The sequence below is a fragment of the Protopterus annectens genome, chromosome 11.part0, assembly GCF_019279795.1.
Source record: "Protopterus annectens isolate FY-2018-M chromosome 11.part0, PAN1.0, whole genome shotgun sequence".
Lineage (NCBI taxonomy): Eukaryota > Metazoa > Chordata > Ceratodontiformes > Protopteridae > Protopterus > Protopterus annectens.
Window position 1 is genome coordinate 658,025,066 of NC_056745.1, and position 26,516 is coordinate 658,051,581.

Here is a 26,516-nt window from a genome sequence, read left to right on the forward strand (position 1 = left end):
TTATTGCTATTACTTCTGCCAAAAGGAAATTCCAAACTCCAGGCTCTTTCATCAAAAGCCCCATACATTATTTTTCATAAAGACAAGGCTACCTTCTGAGCCAGTCCTTTCCTACCAAAAGTTTCTTCTGAATCAAGTACAAGTCAAACCATTCATCTACCAGTCTTTCCAAATTTTTCAAACAAGGGAGAATACATGCTACATCTTTTAGATGTACGTAGACAATTAAGTTTCTAATTGCACAGAGTAAAATATTTCAGAAAAGCAGACCAGGTAATTGTCTCTCTTTCACCTAGTTGGCTGGGTCCTCCAATTTCTAAAGTTACCTTGGCCAGTTGGATAACAAGTTGCATTTCCTGGATATATTCTCAGCAATTCCTTTGCTTACTAAAAGCGCCTAAGGCCCATTCAACTAGATCCATGGCCACATCATCTGCCTTCTGGTCTAGAACGTCCATTCATGATATTTATGTAGCAGCCACCTAGTCTAATGCTGATACTTTTATTGCTCATTACAAATTGGACACAATTTCCAAAAGCAGAGCTGCTTTTGGTTCAGCAGTTCTCCCGAATAGCCTTCATGAAGGCCACCCAAGATTGACATAGCTGGCTATTCTGAATTAATAAACTGAGGACGAATGAAAAGGACAACATTGGATATTAAAGTTGTGTACTCACCATAACTAGGCACCTGTGTTGTCCGTGATCATTCTTCCTCAACTCCCCCCCCCCTTTCCTTTCATCTTCTGGAGTGACCTGATGGACCTTTGGAACCTGTAGTTCCAGGTTTGAGCCGTGGTTTACTTTCTCTTCTCTTCTTTTATATACTGAAGCCTTTATGGCAGCAAACTCAGTCAGAGGTATTGGGGATTGACTAGAGCATTATGGGTAGAGGGAGGAGCAAGAGAGTTGAATGTCTGTAGAATGTGGCCAAGTCAGATCCATTACACATACGTTGAGGAAGAACGAAAATGGACAGCATAGATGCCTAGTTATGATTGAGTACATAACTTTAATTTTTATTGAGTTTTTGTAGCTTGTAACAAACAAAAAAAAGATCACACCAAAAAAGCAACATTATTTACACTCCTAACATAATGAAGGCTAGAGATGTTGAAACTGGATAATTGTACAGTTGTTATTTATAGTAGATTCAAAAGACTGAATATATTGGCTCACACAAAGCTAAGGGTCCATCTGTAGTGAAGCTATCTGATAGACACCTCATAAATTCATAAAGACTTTCTAAATGTCAAGGCCTCCATAATTAACATGTTTCTTATTGTGTAAGTTTAACACTCGGTTACAAATGTTGCTTGTTTCTGACTGTAGCTTAGGAAATCTATCCAGCAGCAACTTGAATTTGGTTGAGTAATTTCAGTGATTTGAGGACTAGGAGAATGAAATCTCTCCATGTTGTAAAGTCATTGTGAGACCAGTCACCCAATTATAAACTTCAAAACAAATACCTATGCTGAGATTATGATATACATGTATTTATCAATGTTCTGTCATTTAACAATATACAAATACCAATCATAATTCACCTTTGAGATAGATGTGTAATGGAAAGCATTGGTACAGTGTGCATAAGTCAATTTAATTTTGCATCAATCTCAGAAGATATAATAGAGGTCTGTGACCATGTTCATGTAGAATTTACATGAGGGTGGTAAAGGAAATCTCAGCAGCTACCAATTTGTGTGATATGTAATGTAAATTGTTAAAAGTCATGACTAGCTGATGTGAGAATTTAGAAGCAGGAAGAAATTGCTATAATCTTTTCATACAGTTCTTCAGTTTTAAATTTCCACAGTTTTTGTACAGTACTTAGATGAATGAATGACACTACACTTATGGAAACTAGTGATGGAACTATTTTTTTCTCATCATGTCTATTGGGAAATAATATAATTTTAAGATTTAGCTGTTGGGTAGGTCCATTTTTAAGATACAGTTCCCTCATAATTTTTGAGGTAAGGGCTATTCTTCTTGCATTTAGTACATGTATAAGCAGTTTCCCTTTGAAAAAGGGGAAGCACCTTTTTAGTAAATATGGTCATTAATAATTTATCTTTAAATTAGCCAATAATGGTTGGTGGTGATGTTTAAATTCCACTGTTAATCCATATTTTGAAAGTCATCTGTGAGAATTTAGGATTGGATGCTTTAAGATGGGTGGACTTCATACTGTTTATTGAAGGGAAAGGTTAATTGATTATGTTTGTTTTCAATTTATGAATTTAAAGGTTTTAACCAAGGTAGTAATACTGTTGTGGGGATTACCCATATGACCTGAAATCATCAATTTAATAATGTGTTTCATTGTAATATAGATTAAGGTTCACAATTTTTAATCTGTCCTTTAATCTTTAGATTCATAAAGATTCTTCATGTTGGCTCTTAAAATTGTACTGTTCCTTAAAAAAAAAAAAAGCGAACTTATCGACCATCCCGCAGAGATGTAGTAGAAATACGAGAAAAGATATTGTTGCAAAATGGACTAGTGTAGGATAAATATTCATTTTAATGACAGACGCTTTTTTTAACTGGTTAAATTTTAATTAATTTCATTTTTATCTGCTTTAATATCCTTGAGTTTCTTCTTGAAGTAGAAAATTGAAAAATATTAGGATTCGGTGCAAATGCTTAAATGTTTGATATCATGTGACAGTACTTGAATTTGAAACTTGTATTTTTAAGGATGAAGTGTCCATATTCTGTCCTATGGTAAACAATGTTGATTTACCCAAGTTCAGTTTTTTAATTTGAAATTGTACTGTTGTCTTCAGTAGATGTTAACAGATGTTTCAGGGATATTATTGGATTCTGAAGGTAAGTGAGAATGTTGTTAGTAAAATATGTAATTTCCGCTGTCGACCCCAAATGGGAGATGTGCTGTATTAAAGAATTAATTTTATTAAATAGTGGCTTGAGTGGAAGTATAAGTAGGGCTGTTCTCTGACTCCATATTTATGTGATTCAAACTTGTGCCAATTTTTTTTTTCCACTGGGGATGAAACTAAATAATTTATTACTGAACAGATAGAAGCTCAGTTATAGTCTGCATGAACAATGCTATAGAATACAGGTGGAAACTTTTGTACTTGGTAAGACTTTTCATTACATAAAAGATATGTACCCTGTCATACACTTTGCTTGCATCAAATGCAGGCAACAATATTATGATAACTGCAGTAATTTAAACATATTGTCATAAATTCTGACTTAGTTAGCCATAGTTAATGTGGCAGTACTTTTAAGTGTTTTAGCGCAAATCATGTAAAGTTAATTAATGAAACTGGGCAATACTTTTAAAATTGAGTGGGGGTCCTTATTAAATTTTAATAAGATCAGGTTTGAATACTATGATATTAAAGCTATGTGTTGTAATTAAACTCGTTAGAATCTTAGTTTACTCTTCAATTGTTTGCAGACATAGATTTTATATAATAGCTCATTGTGTTTTCCCCAATTTAAGTTCTTTAATTTTCTGCTCAACATAATTTTCAACAAATTTTCTTTCCAATATTTCTAGTACATTAGTAGGGGCCATTTTTGGCTGAAGTAAATGTATGAACAAATGTTTCTAATTAGCCAGTATCTACATATGATGTTTTTATTAGTAACAGAAAGTTTAGGTAATTATCCTTGGACTGTGAACATTTTGACATCTTCAGCTATTGACGCTTTGTTACTGGAGGCATGTTTTAAACTGAGAATAATAGCAAGCTGCTTTGAAGGGTCAGTTGCCTAGTCTGCATATTGATTTATTTATTATTTATTTATTTACATTTGTTTACCGGGAAAGTCTTACTGGGCCAGAAGCCCATTTTCAGCAGAAGCCTGGGGAGAAAAGCTCCACAGAAATTTAAGCAAAATACAGTAATTCGATAGTTTGATAGTATACATATACAGTAAGATGCATAATACACATCATCCAGTTAGTCTATACCAAGAAGTATTCAATACCGTTTTCTAGTAGATACAAGTTCAAAAAAGCAACTCTCTCAAGCATTTCAGTAAAGATCACTGTGAGAATAATAAAATTAGTACTGTGTACATATTAAATAATAGTTATGAACAAATGAGATTTCATTTATATATTTTTTATGGGCAGTAGTATTTTCTATGCATTCTAGATTGAAATGAAGATATGTTTTCTAAATTAATCATTTTAATTGGTGTTATAATTCCTTTATTGTTGCTCATTTATCAGGATTATCCTTAAATTGCACCTTCCACAAAAATATTTTTCACTTTCTTTTATTTTAGTATAAGAAACTAAACTAATCCTTTGTCTTCTGATTATTGTTTTTAAGGTGGCCCACCTAACATTGCAGGACACATTCCTATTTAGTGAGGTTAGTAGGAATCACTCTTCAGTTGTGTTGAGTTTTTCCTGTAATTTTTGTGGCCAAGACGGGAAAGGTTAAATCTCCAGTTTCAACCCACTTTATTCTTATCTTTAGTATCAGTTAAGTCAGGTGATTATTCCAAAAACATTCTGAGTTCTGCAACTCTCAGTGGGTCATAAACTGTCATTTCCTAAAGTAACTTTTTTGTATGTATGTTGTAGCTGTTGAGGTATTACAGCCCTGCTTAGATCTTCTAAGTCACAAGCTTGTACTGCCTCAAGTAGCATTTTTGTACCTTTGTTTTCATAGGCAAGTACTAGGCTGGCTGCCCCTATGGGCCATTTTAAGCTTAGCCAATTTCGCTTTTTGTGCTGAAATTAGTCTATCCCATTTGGTTAGAGACTGATTTACCCCATCCCACAATTAATAAATAAATATATATTACCCCTAATGAGAATAACTGGGAACATACTGCAGATCATTTGAGGGAGCCTATGCATGAGATAAAGCATTTAGAAGCTGCTTTTGTCCATTAGTAGTACAGAGGGCAGTCCTACTGTAAATTTTCAGTTTCTCATCCATGGATCTATGTTGCACTTGAATGTGGACAGGAATGAACTTTGTTTTATGTGGATGGGGAGTCTGTTTCACGGCAGCGGTATTCTCTGCAAGTTATACCTATCGCTCTAAACCATTCTGTTGATGTTGCAGAAGAGGTTTAGATCCCTAGACAGAGTATTTCTGATTCCATTTGACTTGCTGATGTGTAGTAAATCATCAATAATAGGTCGGAGGATGCCTTGTATACCAGACACAGGCAATCTCTTACCAGTCTGTAGGATACAGATTACAGTGACAGGGTTTTGAGTCTGTCCATGTAAGGACATGTTGTTTAGGTCTTGTATCCTTTTAGTAAGACATCTTTGTGGGCATTCCAGTTGTTGCATGTGTCTGAACAGATGCATGCCAAAAGTGGATATTATATTCAGTGATTGGCCTAATGAGAGTAGAGTAAAAGGGGACAGTGACATCCCTGCATCTAGACACAATCCCGTTGTTTATAAGATGTGCAGTACAGAAGGACTTTCTTACAAAAGTGGACACATGTTGGTAAAAAGTTAGGTCAGTGTCCACATAGGTTTCCAAATCCCGAACAGCTGGGTCAGCTCATGGGGGAGGGGGTGCATTGTCAATATGGTAGTTCCGTAGGATAGGTGACTTCCCAAAGGCTACAGTAAGGCATTTGTTAGTCCATGATTTTGGCACCAGTTATTTATTTGGGGCAAACTTCCTGCAAGATTGCTAATTCATTGAATATTCAATGACTGCTCCTAGATTGCAGTCATCTGCAAACTTAGTCAGAGCCCTTTGATATCAGCTTTTACTTTGGAGAATTAGGTGCCAAACAGGAGAGATCCCAACACAGAACCCTGGGGGACTGCAGTGGTGACTGGTTTCTTTGTGGAGGTAACTTCGTGTTTTGATTTCCTACATTCTATCTGTGACCTAGATGCAGTCTAGTGGGTGACTTAGGGGTTTATTCACAGTTTATATAGATTTTCTTCAATGTTTGAGTGAGGTATTGTGTCAAAAGCTCTTTCGCTAGGTTGGTGTGTACCATTTTGCCTTCATCTATTGCTTTGGTGACCTTTTCATAAAAAAAAAATCCCCCAGGCTGTGTAAGCAAGACTTGCCCTTGATGAATCCAAACTGAGATGGGCCCAGTGTTTGGAGGTTTCCTATTTCCTGATTGATTAATTGCATTGTGACCTTCTTTCTCAGGGCCAGTAATCAAGGAGCCTGAATCCTCACCACTGACACTGGAGAGGGATGTCCACTTGGAACAAAAATAGATATGGCATTGTTTCCAGGTGCAGCTGTCTGCATCAAGCACAATTTCCTTTAAGAGCACACAGGGAACACACAGTCTGGGGTCTAGATTTCTCTCCGTCTCCCTCCAGTTCCCCAGTAAGACTCTTCACTGGCACAGCTATAGAGTTGAGTCCTCAACAGAGTGTCCAAGCCAAGTTCTCCAGGACCCTCCCTGTGAAACCAGTGCTTTGTGTTCCTGCTCCAAGCAGCTCACACACATACTGTTTGAGATTTGATTTACACACACACACACACACACACACACACACACACACACACACACACACACACACACACACCTGGGAAAGTCTGGCATGGATTTACTAGCTATGCCCCCTTCTGTGCCCAGACTGCCCTGACCAGAGGTAGTTACTGCCACCAGGCACTCCTAAGGCAGCTACTGCAAGGCTCTTACAAGGGTACACAATTATACTAAGTGAAGTTAATATTAGTACAAATAGTGTTTTGATCAATGCAGTAAGGCTTTCAGGAGTGGCCACAGAGTCACCAAATAGATGTGTGTACTCTCAAAGGTTAAAATATTCTCTAAAGGACCAAACACAACGAAAAGTTTAAATATATTGTCAATTACAAGAAATATTAAAATAACACAGATGAATAGTCATACAAATACAAAAAAGTTACTAAACTAATCTCACTGTATTTTTCTGACTGATCTAAATAATTACTATTCCCTGGTCACTTACTAGACCAAGACAAGTTGAAGCAGGTGAGGGGTCCTTCTTTGTCAGGTTCCAAAAACAGAGTGCTTTGAGACTTCTCTCTCATCTGGTATTAAAATATCATTTTTGTCCAAGAATACAGAATGACATCACATACATCTGGGCATCTTACATCTGGGCATCTGACCTCTGGTTCCCATGCTACTTCCATTGCTAGAAATGGAACCAGAATTTAGCATATGTTACCATACACACAGAGCTTTGCTGAGATATGTTATAGCATCTGGAAGATACAAAAAATGTTTACTCTTCCGACAGGAGCCACAGACATTTAGTACAATCTTTATGGCCTAAACCAGGTTTTTAACACGAGCAGCTTTACAACTACATTTTTTCAAGCACAAGCATCTGTACAAATCAGTTTGATATACAAATGACATATAATTCTTTACAAAATTCCCAGCTAGCTGTGCTGGCATATGTTACAGATCCACTGCCCTACTTCTTCTGGCATTGCTGGCACTACCTCACATTGTCAGATGCATAAGTTTTACCATGGCTTTGCATATGAGGTTGGTGAGATGTATGGGTCTGTAATTGCCTGGGTCTGTGGAAGGCTGTCCTGAATTGTTTTTTTATTTTAGTGACAAGGGCTCCAACAGTCTGGGAATTACTATTACATTTGGTCAAAATTCTATTCCTTTTTATTATAAAGCTTCTGGTTATGTTTCCACCATGTGAACTTGTTTTTCGGGTTTGCCTTGCCCTTATTTCTGCAGGGTGCAGCTGCATCTTTTCAACTGTCTACATGCTTATAGTATGGTGGTGTACATTTCTGTGTATTCAATGAAGTAACTGTTAAATTCCAGTGTTTAGTAACTAATAACTGTTATTGTTAAATTTGCAAGTAACTCAGAGAATGTATGCACAATACGTGATTTGTTGCGATATAGAGAATAAATAGAAAATCTGGGTAATGGTGTACTTTGAACATTGGTGAATTGCCTACAGTCACTATATGTCTTACACTGGGGTCCATAATAACATGAGAAAGTTGTAATAAAATTATCCTTTTTATTACTTTCTGCTATCCACAGCAACTTTATTTCCATCGATAAAGATGTTCAGAATCCAACTCTTATTGCATATACATTCTAGTTTATTACCAACCATATGCGATTCATACAGTATTAGAATCCCTTTTCTATAATAAGTAACAAAATTATTTTCTTTTAGAACATAATTGGATGCTACTTTAAATGTCTTGTATCTATTCCATCATTTATTTTGCTGTATATTGTGTTTTGTTTTCTGGGGTGCATGCTGTGCTTAATTAGTGGATGGAGAGCAAACTGTGACACAGACTAGTTTTATGTCTGTCCTTGTCCAGCATGTGATGGCATGGCATATGCTGGCCTGATGTGCACTCATCCCCCAAGCACAGGAATGAAGAGAGAGTTTTGCTAAGCTTGGGATATCACTGGAGGAAATCCAGCAGTTGCCCATTGCAGATAGCTTCAATTAACTCATACAGTGAGTATGTATAAATCATTTCTGTCATAGGATAATAGGAAATTACTATGGCTATTGGCCCTGAGGCCCTTACAAGCCTAGCCAAGAATTAGCCCATGTTCTGACAAGTCAGCATACAATGCCCCCTGCCATTTTTTGTTAGTATCCATTACTGGATTCTAGCCACCCATATATTAATCACCTCTCCACAAGATATGATGCTTGCAAATGACAGGTGCAGCATGGTTTCTTCTGAATATTCAGAAAGCATGGCTTTGTGAACAAATCAATTTCCAATGTCTAAAAATGAGTAAATAAAAATGATTAGATTTTGTATCTGTAAAATCTCTCCCATGATTTATACCATTCTCTCACAATATCATGTTTTACAAGATTTACATGAGCTCTTCCCTGCAATGAAAAGCATCAGATGATTTCTGTGGCGGATTTTGGGCATGACTGAGTATGGTTTTATGGCAGTTAGCTGAATACCATGATTTTTCAACACTGCTTTTCAGTGAAACACGGAATCTAAAAGATGAAGTTACCAAACAATGTTTTTTTCTGCTCAGGTGACAGACCCCTCACACACACACACACACACACACACACACACACACACTGCCTTGAAGGGAGTGGGGGCTATGCCACTTGCAGCCTTCCTATTAATAGTCCACTCTGAGATTGCTGAGTATTGAGAAGGAGATTTTTCCCTTTGCTGTACTTTCTGATATAAATTTTGTCAGAATGGCATTCCTCACCTCAGGTCCAACAAACACTCCACACTCTCCCTGATTATTACAAACATACCGAACTCCATCTCCAACATAACATTCTGCCACCATCACTAATTGACCACTGCCCAATCACCTTTACTGTTGTCAACCAGCCTATTAAACTACCACCAATATTAAAAATCTTCAGAAACCAGAGTAAAACGCACAAACTCAGAACCTTTCTCACTGCCCACAACTGAAACTATATACTCTCCTTACATAACCCTAATACAGCAGCTGTAAGCTTGACCACCTTTCTACGCCAGTTGCAAGACAAATTCTTCTCACTTATTCACAAGCTTTATAAATCCTCCAAAACTGAATAGCTATCCACTGAACTCAAACGTCTTTTAATTCTAAGGGATGAAACATGGCAAAAATGGAAAAAGACCCTCACAACTGACACCCACACCTCCTTTGTAGTCTTGCTAAACCTAGCCAAGAAGTCCATCAGAAGGCATAAAAGAAATCTCCAAACAAACAGACCACCCTCTTGCATTCCCCCAGTTGTTTTTGAAAACAGGTTAACCTACTTACAGGAAGAAAAACACCTCATGATACCCTGTCTACAGACACCATTCAGTGTGGTACGACAAAATGTTCTCCAGAAGATTTTCCTTAAAGAATTTAGCAATCTGCCCTCAAACTCCACACCTACCACAGATCATGTACTGCCCACCCTCTTCCGCTTCAGATGCATACATCCCAAAGAGGTCTATATTCTACTTGAAATTATTTCCACTGACACCTCTCCTGGGTCTGGTAACATAAACTCCTGGTTCATATATCACTGCAGAGAGCATCTATTTCCTCTCCTTACCTACATATATAATTCTCACAAGACATCATGCCACATATTTGGAAAACTGTTCCGATTAAAGCCCTCCCAATGCAAACCAAACCCAAAAGATACCTCTCACTTCTATCTAATATCCATCCACCCAGTTCTTGGCAAATGTCCTGAAAAAATAGCCTACATCCAAATCTCTCAAAGGATCATAGGAAGTTACTAGGCTAATGGCCCTCGAGCCCTTACAAGCTTACCAAAGTTATACACTTTTTTCTACGATCAGCACCTAATGCTCCTATCCACGAGGGACACAGGTGGAACCCCCGAGGTGAATTTACGGTTGCCCGTCCATTCATCCCGATGCATTTGAAGAGGGTCAATACGGTGCTCTGACATGAAGTGAGAGTCCGTTCCAAAGGTGTGGTAACCTCTGGAGGAGACATCTGTCCCTCCAGCAGGTTCTGTTAATGTCGCATACCAGGTTAAGGTCTTTATAGCGAGTAACCCGTGTGCCATTTGACTTGCGAATAAGCAGCATTTCCTGTAGTGCAGGGTCAGAGATTGCCTTATATGCAAGGTAGAGATCACCTCTGAGTAGTCTGTATGCAGCAGAATAAAGTGACAGTGATTTCAAATGATCCACATAGGACAGATGCTGAAGAGCTTGAATTTTCCTTGTGAGGAACTTTTGTAGTCTCTCCAATTGCTGCAGGTGCTTAGATAGGTACATACCAAAAGGTGCATTGTATTCAATTATTGGCCTGATGAGGGAAGAGTGCAGGGAGGTTATAACTTCTTTTGTTTAAGGCAATGTCCATATGAGATGAGCAATATAGACATGGTGATTAAAGGTAAGATTGCTGTCAACCTGTGTGCCCAGGTCTCTCACTACTGAGTGCATACTTAGGGTGTTGTTATTGATGTGGTAATTAGCAGGAACATACTGAAAGGGATGATGATACATTTTTATTCATTGTGTTTAAGGCCATAACTTTGGCACCATCCATTTGTTTAAGACCCTCTTGTAGGATGTTGACATCATTTGGAGATTCTACAACCGCTCCCAGTTTGCAGTCATCAGCAAACTTTGTCAGCCGCAGACCATTAGTATTAGCTTGCACTTTGGAGAAATAGATTCCAAACAATAGAGGTCCCAGTACTGATCCCTGTGGAACACCACTGGTTACAGGTCTGCTGTTGGAGGTGGATTCCCCTATTTTGACTATATGGGGTCTATCAGTAGCCAGTTAGCGATCCAACTAATACCTAGCTGGTTGAGTTTGTCAATTATGCCTGAGTGATGGATAGTGTCAAAAGTCTTGGCTAAGTCTAAGTAGGCTGTGTGCACAGATTTCCCCTCATCAAGGGACTTATCTGTCTTGAAGAAATCTACCATTTTTAACAGGCATGATCTCCCTTTGACAAATCCAAATTGAGTAGGGTCAAGTGTTTGGAGATTACCAATGTCTTTTTTGATAAGGTCCATGATGATTCTCCCCATGGCCTTGCAGATGAGGCTAGTCAGCCTAATAGGTCTGTAGTTCCTGGGGTCAGTGGAAGCACCACCTTTGTACTACAAGAGGATGACGGTGGCCTTTTTCCATTCAGCTGGGAAGATGCCATTGCTTAGACTATGATTGAAAGGAGTACCCAATGACGTTGCTCATTCCTGTTTGAGCCTATGTAGGACGCAGCTTGGGATGTTATCATGTCCCATGGATGCTGTTTTTTTTACCTTAGGGCATTCATGACCTGCTCTTTAGAGATGCAGGGTAGAGGACAGGTGGCAGGGATGTCTTGGGGTAAGTGTGGCAGGGAAGGGGGAGTGAAATTTTACAGAACCTGTTGTCTAACAGGTTAGCAATGTCCACAGGCTTGGTATATGTGGTATCATTAACTACCAGTTTGGCACAAATCTGAACCTTTCCTTTTAGGTTACAGACGTAACTAAAGAGTGCCTTATGGTTGTCTTAGTTGAGGAAGCCAATTTGGATTCATAATTATCTTTGGAGGACTTCACAATGAGTCTTTATTTGCTTGTTTAAGCTGAGGAGGGAGTGTTTCCAGTTTGGGACTCTCTTTCTCTTACTTTTGGACAGCAATTTCTTCTTATTATTGTAAAGTCTGTTAATGGCAGTTGTCCACCAGACAGGTTTCCTCTTCCTCAAATAGCTTGTTTGGTCCTGTCAGGTATGGCTGAGCCAATGCAGTTGTGCAGGTGTTTGTATAGAGCATTTCTGTAAAACTCTGCATAGTTGCCAGCTCCAACTGAGGGAGGAGGTGCAATGAAGCTATTTATACCATCCTGTAAGAGGTTATAATCTGTTTTGGAGAAGTTTTTTAGTTTAGTTTGTACTACCCCCAACTTCGAATAATTGGTATAAATGCAGCTGAACACTTTTAAGAACAGTAGCAAAAGCAAAGTAAAGTATTAAAGTAGGACGAGGCACAGTTAGGGTTGCCACCTTTCATTGTAGCTAAAACTGGAGAAAGGCCACACCCCTCACATCACCCATAACCCTACCCATTTCTGCCCCATTGATTGTCCATGTTCCACCCATGTTATGACATCTTTATGACATTACCTGATGGGGAACACCCTCTTTTTCCATTCCTGATGCCTGCTTTCTGCCGATTTACTATGCTTTTCCGTAAAAAAAAAAAAAAAAAAAACATAGTAAATCTGCTGATTTAACCAACTCCGATAGTCTGTTTCTTTTTTGAAACAGAATGCTGGAGTTTGTACAGTGTTTTCCAGACAGTTTGATCTCCGGATAGTCCGAAAAAAAACCGGAGAGGTGGCAACCCTAGGCACAATATAAGTACAGTAAAACACAGTAAAAGCAGCTGAATAGAGTGTAATTTTTTTACAAGGTTAAGAACAAAGGGAGTGGGCCTTCCCAAATAGTCTCACTGTACTCAGTATAAGTAGCTGTTGCGATGGGACTGGGAGGAGTGTCCAATAACTTTATACTAAGAGGCGGATGAAGCCAAAGCTGCCAAGTTATAAGAGCACAGCAACAATAGGGTGGGCTGCAAGAAAAATCAAATGGAGTCAGCCAGACTGTGTTCACAAGTGAAACAGAAACCAGTTTAACATACAAACTATGCAACACTAAACAAATGATTAAATATCAATGAAACAGTTATCGCAAGTGCAGAAAATATACTTATCAGCTTTGTCAGATGGCGTTAGAAGTATTACAAGCAGGAAACGAGGAAAGAGCTCTTGAATATTGATCAGAGTCTTTGAAATATGTGAATCTTTTATAGTAGTAGGATGAAAGAGTAACCCTCAGGCAAATTGGATAAGGACACTGATTCCACCTCTACAAACTATTCCATCTCCACACATTTACTCCCCTTGCAACTAGACTTCATGAAAAAAACTCATGTAACCAGAGACAGTACTTACAGCCCACACCAACTCTCATTACCCCTGGAACCAAACTCCACAGCACTACAACTGCTTTCTCATCTCATACTTCTACTCTTTGGAAAGCTCTCACCATCAACATTAATGAAATCAGCCCTTATTCCAAATAAAGAATGCAATTCAAAAAGCACTGCTTCGTCCTTGGCAAATGTTCATGCTTTAACACAAGACTTATCACTTAACCTGTGTCTTTTAGGAGTCTATTCTCCTTTCTCAAGATTCATTGAAAATTAACTGGCATGTGAAACTAATGTATATATTGCACATTACGTACTGCTTCATTGTACATTGCACTGTGCTTGTTCACTAGAATGCATATACACAGTTTTGTTTTCTGCGTAGTCTGAACTACTACAGTTATTTACATTTCTGTTGTTTGTGAAATGTTTTGTATTTCACCCAGCTGTGACTGAAAGTGGTCAGTATTCATCAGTGCACTGCCCTGGTAAACAAACATAAATAAAATAAAGTATGTCTGGCCCACAGTCGAACCACTTGTGCCTGTTGGATTACCCCCATTGTGCTTACATATTTTTTCTGTAACTGTCTTTTGATATTATGTTAAAAACAGCATTGCCACTGGGCTGACCACTTTATTTCTTTGCAATATTGGTGTACATAGCTTCATTATGGCTGGTACCTTAGACAATTACCATTTGCCTGCCTCATGTCCTTTCTGCTCCTTTCAGTATAGTGAAGAGTCATTTTTATCTCGTACTTTTACCTGTACCCTTAGCACGCACGTGGCCATTTTTCTACACACATAGTACAGCCAGGTGCTGGAAAGGCATATTTCAGTTCATACATATTTCTGATGAGGTCTAGCCAAGTTATTTTTGTGTAGTTCATTTTTTTCAACAGCAGGTACAGTCACATCTTTGAAATATGTTATACCCATCACAATTATAGCCATAGGTTTATTTTTTTAGCACCACATTCAATAAACTGTTTTTACAGACTAAGCAGTAGCTACAGCCAGGTGTTCATCTAAGGCATTTGTTATTTCCTACAGCTGGGAAACATAATTACAGTCACATGTTTAGTGCAGAACCATCTCTTGCATCACTTTCCAGAATTAAGTGCAGCATCATACTTAGTTGCCGTGCCTATCATTGTGTGCATTGCCCAAGAGAAATTTAGTTAAGGTACCTTTCGTGTCTTCTATTTTTACTGCACTGGGCACAGGCAGATGGAAATTTGAGGCAGCTTTCTGTTCATCTGTAGTTCCAGCAGTAGGTACAGCTAGGTGTTCGGCTGTGGCACCTGTCATATTATGTACTGTTGGAAAAGTAGGAGCAGTCACATGTCCAGCTGAGAAACCTTTTACTTAAAATTGTCCATGCGTATGTACAGCTGCACGTTTAGGAGCGTTTCCTGTAAACTGAATTTTCAGTTAGCAGTGGTGTGAGTTTTATGAGATTAGGAGAGTAGGATTTTTAAACTAGAAAACATGATACTTGTACCATGTTGAAGTAGAGTGAGTTGTTTGCCCATTCAATGACAAATAATAGTATGAACTCTTCTGGACATATAGTTTAGAGCTATGATCACTGGCTGTCATTTTAAGTATCTAGCAACTAGGTTGGAAGGATTGCTGTTTTTGTCCTATCTACTCTCCTCTACTGTTCTCAAATTTTCACTAACCTGTGCATATCTGATTTACATATACTTAATTCCTGCCAATAGCAAAATTTGCTGCTAATATACCCAACAGGACCCATCATTGCCTTGCTCTTCAAAAACTACACTGGCTTGAATTTCCCAATCTGTCATTGCTCAATCAGCTCACCACTGCCCACTTCATTATCCACAAACCTGAAAACTGCCCTGCACACTCTAACCTAGTGCAACTAAATACCAACCCCAGGACCCTTAGATCATCCTATAAACTTATACTCAAGGTTACAAAGTCCCATAATTACTTTAGTTGACTCCCTCTTCTCCTATAAAGTAACCAAACAGTGGAACCTAATACCGCAGAATATCCTAAAAAAAAAAAACGATAGTCATAGCTTCAAACAATTCTTAAAGGAATACCTTACTCAGCAATGGTTATGCTCCTGTAATACTACTGAATAGTTTCTCCTGCCATTAATCAGTTTTCTTTTATATTCTCCTTGTCTTACTTTTACCAAATGAAAATACTGTAATGGTTTAGTTTAGTTATGTTGTTTACCTAATTGAGTTCATATTACTGTCTGTAGTAATGCTTTGGAAATATAATGTTTTCTGTTTTACATTCTTTTTTTATAAATTGTGACTGCAGGCAACTGTTAAACTTTTTTGTATATTCTTTGTAAATCTTTGTAATAATTTTTGCACTGTTGTTATGGAGCTTTTCTCCCTGGGTCACTGCTGAAAACAGACTACTTGCTCAGCCAGACACTACCCGGTTAACAAATGTAAGTAAATAAATAAAATAAATTGTCATAGCCTTTCAAATTCAACGCATTCATTGCTTTGTACTATAAAGCATTTAAGTGAGAGAGTGTTGATTTTGCACCTTTTTCTAATTGTAGGTGCTGCTGTCGGCTCATTCGAAGCATAATGCCATGTGTACTATGGTGCTGTGTAGCAGTGACATAACACAGAAAAGGGTGTATCTTTATAGCCAGGGTTCTTACCTGAAAAAGCTTTGCTATAAGGTTAACTTGCCCAGTTTGAATTTCAAGGACTACAGCTTAAAATATGTGAGTGACAACATAACAACATAAACTTATCTTAAGTTATGTACTTGTAATAACAAACATCACATTGTGGATTGTCCATGGACCTACTCAGTGGAATATGTTGTGGCTTCCCTTGTAAAAAATTCTAATTGCTCTGAATTGGAAAGGTTGATTTTGGCTTATTTTGAGAGACCCTTAAAGGATGATGCTATTAACTTTTACTAGCAGCCTTGGTCGTGGAAGGACCAGCAAGGGACGTTGATAGGAATGATCAGCCAGTGTTTGCTGACTCATCTTAGGGGTAGGGAGGCAGTCTGGTCCACTGCTTTACTGGCATACTCTGCTAAATGAAGTACTAGGCTTGCAGCTCAAAGGATTGAGAATGAGTGCTTGGAGTCAGCCAAGCATATGCATATATGGAAGTGCACACACACACAGTAGTGAGGGAACTTAAGGCTGAGTACATCATCCAGCAGGGGAGGGTTTAGGCTAATTAAGCAAAAAACAAAGCTTTCTGCCAATGACAACTCAGTAGCACTTGACTGTTATCTTTCAGCCTGGACAGTGTTTCTTGTTAAACGTATTTAATGAATTATCACTTATGATATAGACACTCATATGTTTATGTAAAAGAAAAGAAAAAACATATTGATATATTTTCATTTGAAAACATTATACTTCACATATAACCTTCTATACAGTCATTGCTATCCGACCATTACACAGCTCATTCAATGCCTGCCTTCCCTTAAATGTCATTCCTCCTCCAAAACATTCTGCATGTATTGTTCCCACAATTCCCATTCTTTTCTATGTAATTTGCTCTGACCCTTTTCAAAAGATCCCACTTCCAGTTCTTTTATCGCTGTTGCTATATTCACTACTTAGTTACAGTTGGTTTAGACTTTGATTTCCATTTTCTAGTAATTGATTTTTGGTAGCCACCAGAATTAAACTCAGCAAGGCTTTAATATATATGCGCAATTCTGATTCTATATCAGATCTCAAAAAATAAGTTCCTTACTTACACCAGCTTGCTCACCCAGTACTTCTGACATAGTGGTCTGCAGGGAATTTTTAAAGTCTACCAACTCATTGCCTTGCCCAAAATTGTGTTCCCAATTACCTCTTGTTCTTCCCCATCACACCTCCAAAATTTGTAATCTACCAAGGAAAATTTCTTTGGAGTCTGCTTGGGGTATAAAATGCCTATGCAAACTCCAAACAAAAATCATAAATCTTCTAGACTTTGTTGTATGTTTGGGAGTCATGCATATGTATATATCCTTCCATTGCTTCTTTGTGAATTGCTTAGTCAGTCTCTCTTCCCTGTCCTTTCTAACCTCCTCTGATTGATTTCTGTAGTTATCATGAACAATTTTATATGCCTTACTAGTTATCCCTTTTTAATAGCAGTTTCTGTTCTAGATTCTACTAAGAACTCTACCAGTGCTGGAATTTCCCTTGGGATCCTCCCTATTCATTTTGCTTTGCCTATATTCTGATATCAATCCTAAATAGGGAGGGCAATCTCTGTACTGCAGTATAAATGTATTTTTGACCTCTTCCCATTCTATTACCTTTCCCTCTCTAATTATTTACATCCAATACCTTGGTTCCTTTGCCAATTTTTTTCCCAGTAAACTCCAGCCCCCTTTTATCTATTCCCTGTATCCCTAATTGCAGTCATGCCTATTGGCAGATTCTACCTTTTCCATTCCTGTGTTGGCATAGTTCTTAAAATACTTTCTGCTACTTTATGACTATAATAATCTGAGTGGTTATTGTTATTCCCCTTAAGGATCTGCATCCAAAATCCCAGTCTCTCATTATTTCTTGAGCTTCCCCCTGTCTCATCATCATCATCCCTTTCCATTTAGAATTGTAGCTTTCTGCTTACGTTGTGTGTAGGAACCCTAACTGTGCATCTTTGAAATAACCTTTCAACTTAGGTAAATCCCAAACCATCTTGCTCATTTGGAAGGATCAACTTATCCAACTTCACTCTTGCCCTCTTCCCCTCCCAGATAAAATCCTTCAGCTCTGTTAATTGCTATCCACAACTTCTCCGCTGCTTGTTCAAATATGCCTGCCTTTTGTGTAAAACTAAAGGAACTAAAGACATTTTCACTGCTTTTATCTTTGTCCATATAAATTAAACCGAGCTTCCAGTTTCTCAGATTTTGTATTATCTTTTGTTTAGTCTCTTCCCACATATCCTAAGCTGCTGTAACAAATCCTTTTTAACATAATCTTAAGTACTTTATTTTATCATGTCCCCATGAATATGGGTATTGCTGAAACAATTTATGTGGGTACATAGTTTACAGTTTATCTTCATTAATTTCATATCTCAGAAAGACATGAAACTGTCTTAGAATGTTCCACAGCACTGACATATAATTTTCTGTTTTTATCAGGTACAAAATAATATAATTTTCAAATAAAGCCAACTTTTCTTGGTCATCATACCAATTATATCCTTGAATTCCTGGGTCTCTTATTTTCTTTGCCAGTGCGTCTAAGTATAACACAAATAGAAAAGAGGAAAGAGGACACCCCTGCCTGCTTCCTCTATTCACCAAAAACGTGTGTGTATATATATATATGTGTGTGTGTGTGTGTGTGTGTGTGTATGTATGTATATATATATATATATATATATATATATATATATATATATATACACACACACATATATATATATATATATATATATATATATATATACACACATATATATATATATATATATATGTATACATATATATATATATATATATATATATATATATATATATATATATATATATATACACACACACACACACACACACATATATATATATATATACACACACACACACATATATATATATATATATATATATATAGAGAGAGAGAGAGATAGGTATAAATCCAGTAAAATCTCAATATATATCACATGTAAAAACAAAAAGAAGACTGGAACCACAAGTAGCTTGATTCATTCGGACGCAAGTAAAAAAAACTTTCACAGTATTCACACTGTTCTTCAGGCATCAAATTCTTCCTGCTACAAATGTCACTTAAATACATTCAACTAACAGTAATCAATTAAACAGTTAATTAAATATTAAAACAAGAAGTTCTTTTCTTAAATAAAAACATAAAAATTATGCATTATTATTAATGAATCTTAACATGTAACTCTCTTAAAATAGGCATTTGTCTGAGGTTAGAAGGAAAAAGACCACTAATGCACTTTATAGGCACATTTTAGATAAGGGTGATGAACACAGTTTCAAGTTTTTGATTTTATATAACACCCCAGCTTACATCAGTGAAGGAGATAATAGAAATTTAACAGAGAAAATGGAAACTAAATGGATTTTGTGTTTTAGGGCTCGTTTTCTTCCAGGCTTAAATGGTATGCTAAGCATTAAGCCTATTTTAAGATTCATTAAAAATAATGCATATTTTTTTTATTTAAGAAAAGAACTTCATTTTAGTATTTAATTAACTAATTGTTGAATTGATTATTGCTAGTTGAATATATTTAAGTGACCTTTGTATCAGGAAGAATTTGATGCCTGAAGAACAGTGTGAATACTGTGAAAGTTTTTTTACTTACGTCTGAATAAATCAAGCTACTTGTGGTTCCAGTCTTCTTTTTGTTTTTACATACTTCCTCTGTTCAAAAAGAACGCATCAGGGAAGACCCCTTCCCCATGTTAATTTTTGTCATTCCCTCGTATATCCTCCTAATTAGCCTTCTTACTGTGTTGGGGAATGCAGATACTTCCCCTGCCCTACTCATAAAATCCTGGTGTTGAATGCTTTCTTTTTCTCCCATCTCCTCTCCTCCTATCCTAACAGTTAGTAATTGAGCCTCATCTACGTATAACCTTGGCATATTTAATTCTTCCCTAAATATTTCCATTTGTGCTTTTTCTAGATTTCCACATTTCTGTGCTTTATACAGATCTTCATAAAATTTAATAAATATTTCTAATATGTCATTAGAGTCTCATTATTTTCCTTGTTATAAGCTCCCTAAGCTTGGCAACAACCCTTTCTACTTTCTGTTGCCTGAGCCATTGTGCTAAAACCTTTTGTGCTCTGGAGTTATCAAAAAAAAGTTGCTTAACAGCAGTCTTTCTAAACTCATGCATATTACCCAGGTACTCCCTTATTTTCTCGTTACACTGTGCAGTTGCGCCTGTTCTTCTGTGAGATTTCCCCCTGTTCTGCAGTACTTTAACCTTTGTCAGTCCCTCTTAAGTAATTATTGTTGCATCTTAACCTTTTATTTCTATCCCATTTTTAAACTCCACTTTCATTTTATCCCACTCCTTAAGCTATATTTCCTGAACAAAATTTTATTTTCCATAATAACTCCCAATTAATTTCCATTCCTTAAATTCCACACTCTTTAACAGATAGGTGGGGAAGTGCCAGTGTCTCATTTTTATTTAATTACTTTGCATATTTATTTTAGTTATAATTTTAGTTATAATTGGAACGTGATCTGAAATAGTTATTGGATGCATATCAAACCGTTCAGTCAAATGCACATGTTGCTGTGAAATATAATTTCTGTCTAATCTAGCAAAGTTTTTGTACATTGGGGAATAATATGTACATTTTCTCCAAGCTCCTACTACTGAATTTACATATTTTCATAAATTTCTTAAAAGATCTACCCTTTTTCCATGTATTTACCCTTCTTGGCTCCCAGATAAATTCTCATTGTTGCATATCAAATTCCAGTCCCTACCAGCTGGTTATTTCTCCCAGAATGTATTGTTTTATTGAATATTTTAACAACAAAACATTAATATTTGATGTGTGTATTTGTTTTATATTTCTAAAAGAACAATGATAAACAGCAACTAAAATAACTGTGCGCCAGGGGTATAAAAGAACCAGCCGACGCCATTTTTCTTCAGTCTTTCTTGCCGCGCGGTGCCCAAAGCAGAAGCAGTTCGCAAGTGCCGGTCGGCCAGCTCCTGAAATTACGAAAATTTTGCAACCGAAGTCTTCTTGAAAGCTAAGTACCCCGTTGGGGAAACTTTTCTTGCCTCAGACCGATGTCAGACAAAGTTAATAATTGTATTTCTTGTGGGAAGCAAATACCACATAAGGATTTTCATTCCCTCTGCATTCCCTGCTTACGCCCAGACCACGACGTCTCAGTCTGTCGTTTTTGTGCTACATTCAACAAACGCACCATTAAGCGTCAGGCGGAGTTCGCCCAGCACTATTTTGGCAAAAAATTTAACTATATTATGTCGTCGGATACTCCGAATCCAGTTTTGTCTAAAAAACGCAAAGATAAGGACCGACACACGAGGTCCGCGGCCTCTACCGACACCACGCCAAAGCCGACTACAGGTGGTCCGGTTCTCAGCGAGGCGCCTACGCAGCCCCTGCCTACCGACGACACTTCATTGGCGGTGTCTTCTGTGCCCGAGGTCGCAGGCTCCTCGGCCCACAATCCCGACTACAGATACTGAAGCCACTCTTGGTGGTGAATCTCAAAATGTAGACAGGTCTGCCTCCTCTCAAAGTGTCTTCAGACCTTCCTCTTCTTTTTCTATCAAGGCTTTCACTAAGTCTAAAGCAGCCATGCATTCTAAGAGACAAGCTCCACAGGGCCCTTCTCCAGGCCCCATGCCTAAAAAACAGATGCTTAAAATGGCTGGGGATTTGATTACTCTTATCAGGGGTTCTCAACCCCCCCCCCCCCGGACAAAAGGCCCAGAGTGGAGGAAGAATCCCCCTCCTCTGACCAGGCCTCCATTATTTCAGAGCACTCTGATGAACAGGAACATTCTTACTCCCCTTTTGAAGATTCTGATGCAGAGGAGTCCATTCCCTCTGTCTCCCCCCAGAGGATTACACATTTGGGGAAAACTTGCATACCTTAAGGGAACACTTCCACTGGGAAGGTCAAGAGTACTCAGATTCCAAGAAAAGGCTTAGGGATTTTCTCTTGTTACCCCAGCACAGGCCTCTGGCTATACCTCCTGTCTTAGACATACTAGATGATGTGTACTCGGAGGCCTGCCTTAACCCGGATTCTTTACCTCCAGCCCCAGTCAAGCCTGACAGGTACTACCGGGTTCCTGACTCACACCAATTTTTATACAAAAGCCATGCGGCTGACCCAGAAACTATCTCACAGGGCCCCAAGGGAATTAAGGCCTCCACTGCTAAAAACCCATTACCTTCTGAGGCATGCCAAACCTGCCACACAATCAAAGGGCAGAGGTACAAAGACAAATTTCAGATCTCATGGACATGAAAGCTATTCAAGAGGTACCTACTCACGAACAAGGTCAAGGTTTTTATTCCAGACTATTCCTGGTACCAAGGAAGGGAAAAGATTGGAGACCTATTTTGGACCTATCCATCCTAAACACATTTTTACTCGTACCAAAATTCAAGATGCTCACATTACAGCAGCTTCTTCCCATGCTGGGCAAGGAGTCTTGGCTGGTAACATTGGACCTCAAGGAGGCATACTTGCATGTCCCAATCAGACAAAATTGCAGAATATACCTCAGATTTCTTGCAGGTTCAACCCATTATCAATTCTCTGCATTGCCCTTTGGCTTATCTACTGCACCCAGAGTATTCACGAAACGCCTGGCATCAGTAATTGCCTACTGCAGACTTCAAGGGATACAAATATACCCATATTTGGACGACTGCCTGATCCAAGCGGACAGCAAGCACATACTTCTGAAACATCTGGCTTTTGTAATAATGTTGTTGAATTCTCTGGGATACACAGTCAACAAAAAGAAATCAAGGCTAATACCCTCTCAGAAAATAATTTTCCTGGGTGCCAACTTGGACACAAACACCCAGATGGCCTACCTCACGCCAGAGAAGCAGGGGCAACTAACTCAATACTTCAGAACACTAGCAAATTTCACCAGGCTGACTGCAAGGAAAATCCTGCAGGCTCTGGGATTCATGGCATCTTGCATCCTACTAATCCCATGTGCAAAGCTGCATATGAGGAAATTTCAATGGTACCTGAAGAACCTATGGTCTCAACACAGCCACAGTTTGGAAACAATGATACCACTAATTCCATGTCTTCAAAAGGAATTTCTGTGGTGGGCTCAAGCATGCCAAACAAACACAGGTCTCCCTTTCTGCAAGCCTCAAGCAAATCAAGTCAACACAACAGATGCCTCGGACTACGCCTGGGGGGGGGGCGCACATGACAGATCGGTGCATTCAGGGCAAATGGTCCCAAAAAGAAAAGCACCTTCACATCAATCTAAAGGAAATGCTATTATAGCTTTCAAAGACCTTCTGCATCCAGGTCAACTATTGATAAGGACAGACAACACCACAGTAATGTGGTACATAAACAAACCGTGAGGAACCCATTCATACCCCCTATGCAGCCTGGCCATGTCACTTTGGAACATGGCTCTGGAATTACAAATCGAACTTCAAGCACAGTACTTGCCAGGCAAGGAAAACACGCTGGCAGACAACCTAAGCAGAAATATGACAGATCCACACGAATGGAAGTTGCATCCTCAAGTTTTTACAGAGATAATTCAAGCATGGGGAAGGCCAGACATAGATCTCTTTGCCTCCCACAAAAATCACCAATTGACAAAATTCTGCTCAAGGACTTTTCATCCACAGGCCTGGAGAGTGGACACTCTCTTTCAGTTGGACAACAATGACAGTTTATGCCTTTCCACCTCTTCCTCTGCTGCCCAAAGTTCTATTAAAACCAGAGCAGACAGACCAAAGATGATTCTCATTGCTCCAGACTGGCCAAGACAGCACTGGTACCCACTCCTGAGGAGCCTGGCGCATTCCCTCCATGGACCCTACCTCTAATGCCTCTTCTTCTGACTCAGCACAGCTTCAAAACTCTTCACAGTCAGCTGAAAACACTCAATCTGGCCGCATGGAAGATTCCTTAACATCACAACAGACCCTACTCTCCAAGGAGGTGCAGGATGTCATTTTGGAGGCCAGAAGGCCATCTACTAGAAAAGCTTACTCCGCAAAATGGAAACGGTTTTGTGCCTGGAATGAGAAAAAAGGCCAGAATCCTGGAAAACTGAATTTACCTCAAATTTTACAGTATCTAGCTGAGCTGCTAAGCAGTGGACTTTCATTCTCCTCCATCAAAATCCATGCCTCAGCCATTTTTGCAGAATACAACACTGATCCACCTTTATTCTCTCACCCCCTCTTAAGACAGTTCCTCAGAGGGGCTAAGAATATAAAACCCCCAAGGAAACAACCAATACCTGCTTGGGATCTCAATTTCATTCTAGAAAAGCTGACCTTGCCTCCTTTTGAGCCAGCTGCCTCAACAGATTTGCAATATTTGTCTTGGAAAACAGCTTTCCTTCTGGCTATCACCTCAGCTCGTAGGGTATCGGAACTACAAGCCCTCATGGCTGTGCAGCCTTTTATCATCTTCCATCAGGACAGAGTTTCCTTACGAACCAACCCGTCCTTTATGCCAAAGGTGGTATCGAGGGTAGCTTTGAATCGGGCTATACACTTACCTACCTTCTACCCTAATCCTCAAAACAAAGGGGAAAGACTACTACATTCCTTGGACATCCACAGACAGCTGCGTTATTATTTAAACAGAACAAAGCCTTTCAGAAAATCAGAACAGCTCTTTGTGTCCTATGCTATAGGAGCTCAAGGGAAGCCAATTTCCAAACAGACAATCTCAAAATGGATAGCCCACTGCATACGCTTTTGTTACTCTTTTCATGGTAAAACTGTACCTGCAGGCATCAGATCTCACTCCACAAGGGCCACAGCTACCTCTGCAGCCTTCCTCAGAGGAGTTCCTACCAAAGATATTTTGGAAGCAGCCACTTGGAGTTCTGTGCATACCTTCTCCAAGCACTACCACCTACCATTATACTCCAAAACTAGAGCAGGCTTTGCCACTGCAGTCTTGCAGGGCTTTCTGGCTCCTCCTAGTTCCACCTAGTACCTACCACCCCTTTCTTAGCTTTGGGATTCTACCCATCTGTTATGACTGCAGCTGTATGCACGATGAACATAGTACAGTTTTGTACCTACCATAAATGTAGATGTTCGAGTGCTAATACAGCTGCAGTCCAGGTTTCCCTCCCTCCTTCCCCTCTTGGGACAGGCCTATTGGCTAACACCTCCTTATACAACCTGATTAGGGTATTCTTTTATGATGTATTTGCTTGCAACTACTGTATTTTGATTATATTGCATTGCTTTATTACACAAATTTATGTATTGCCTTCCTTCTGGGGGCACCTGACATCTGGGGCAAGAAAAACTGAAGAAAATGGCGTCAGCTGGTTCTTTTATACCCCTGGTGCACTGACGTCAGGGAAGAAGCGACGACAACCGACGCCGGACCTAGACTTTGAAATTCGGCCGACCGAGGACCCGCCTGATGGCAGGAGAACCCATCTGTTATGACTGCAGCTGTATTAGCACTCGAACATCTACATTTATGGTAGGTACAAAACTGTACTTTTCTTATAACACTTTCAGTGTTCAGTGGGCTCCCATCGATGTGGTAATTAGTGGGAACTGAGTTTTTCCAAAAGGGGATGACGATGCATTTTTTGGCATTCACTGACTCTGTCTGTCAGTATGTTGGCAATATCTGTTGGCTCAGTATAGGAGATACCATTGTGTGGTAACTCAGAGCAAACCTGGGTATTGCCATGGAGATTCTTGATATAACTATAGAAGGCTTTGTAGTTGTTTTTAGTGTCTGCCGCAATTCTGCCTTCATAGCTGGCTTTCGAGGTTTTGATGAGGGATCTCAACTTTTTGTTGAGGCTAATAAGGGAGTTTTTCCAGTCTTGGGACTTCACCTTTTTCTGCAACCGTTTCTTCCTTCTGTTGTAGAGTTTAATGGCAGGGAACCACCAGATTGGCTTCATTTTTTTTTTGGAGGAGAGCATCTTGGTTCTGTTTGGTATGGCTAGTTCCATGCATTTATGTACATGTTCATACAGTACATTGCTGTATGATTCAGCAGTCATGCATCTATTTTCCATTGACATGAGTGCCGTGAAGTTAGCCACCTCTGTTTTTAGGAGTCCAAAGTCAACTTTGGAGAAGTTTTTCATGGTGGTTACCTTTGCGGGGGGTGTGGGTGAGATGTTGATTTCCATGGTGATTAGGATGTGGTCAGATCTAACCAGGGAGGAATTGACTATTGGTGTAAAGCAACGGTTGCCCATGTTAGTGATAACCAGGTTAAGGATGTTGCTTCCTCTAGTGGGGGTAAGAATAAGCTGGTCCAGGCCATTGGAATTGATGAATTCCAAGAATCGTTGGGCCAGTGTACTGGTGCACGAGTAGTTTTCCCAGTTGATGGAGAGGTAGTTGAAGTCACCTAGTATGAGAGTATTGGGTTGGACCCTAATAG

At 38.9% G+C, this 26,516-nt stretch overlaps 1 protein-coding gene across 1 annotated transcript in view; it reads left to right on the top strand.

The window, feature by feature from the left end:
- YARS2 (tyrosyl-tRNA synthetase 2) overlaps positions 1-26,516 on the top strand; it is a 202,102-nt gene that overhangs the window by 164,984 nt on the left and 10,602 nt on the right. The gene's annotated exons all lie outside the window — the stretch shown is intronic.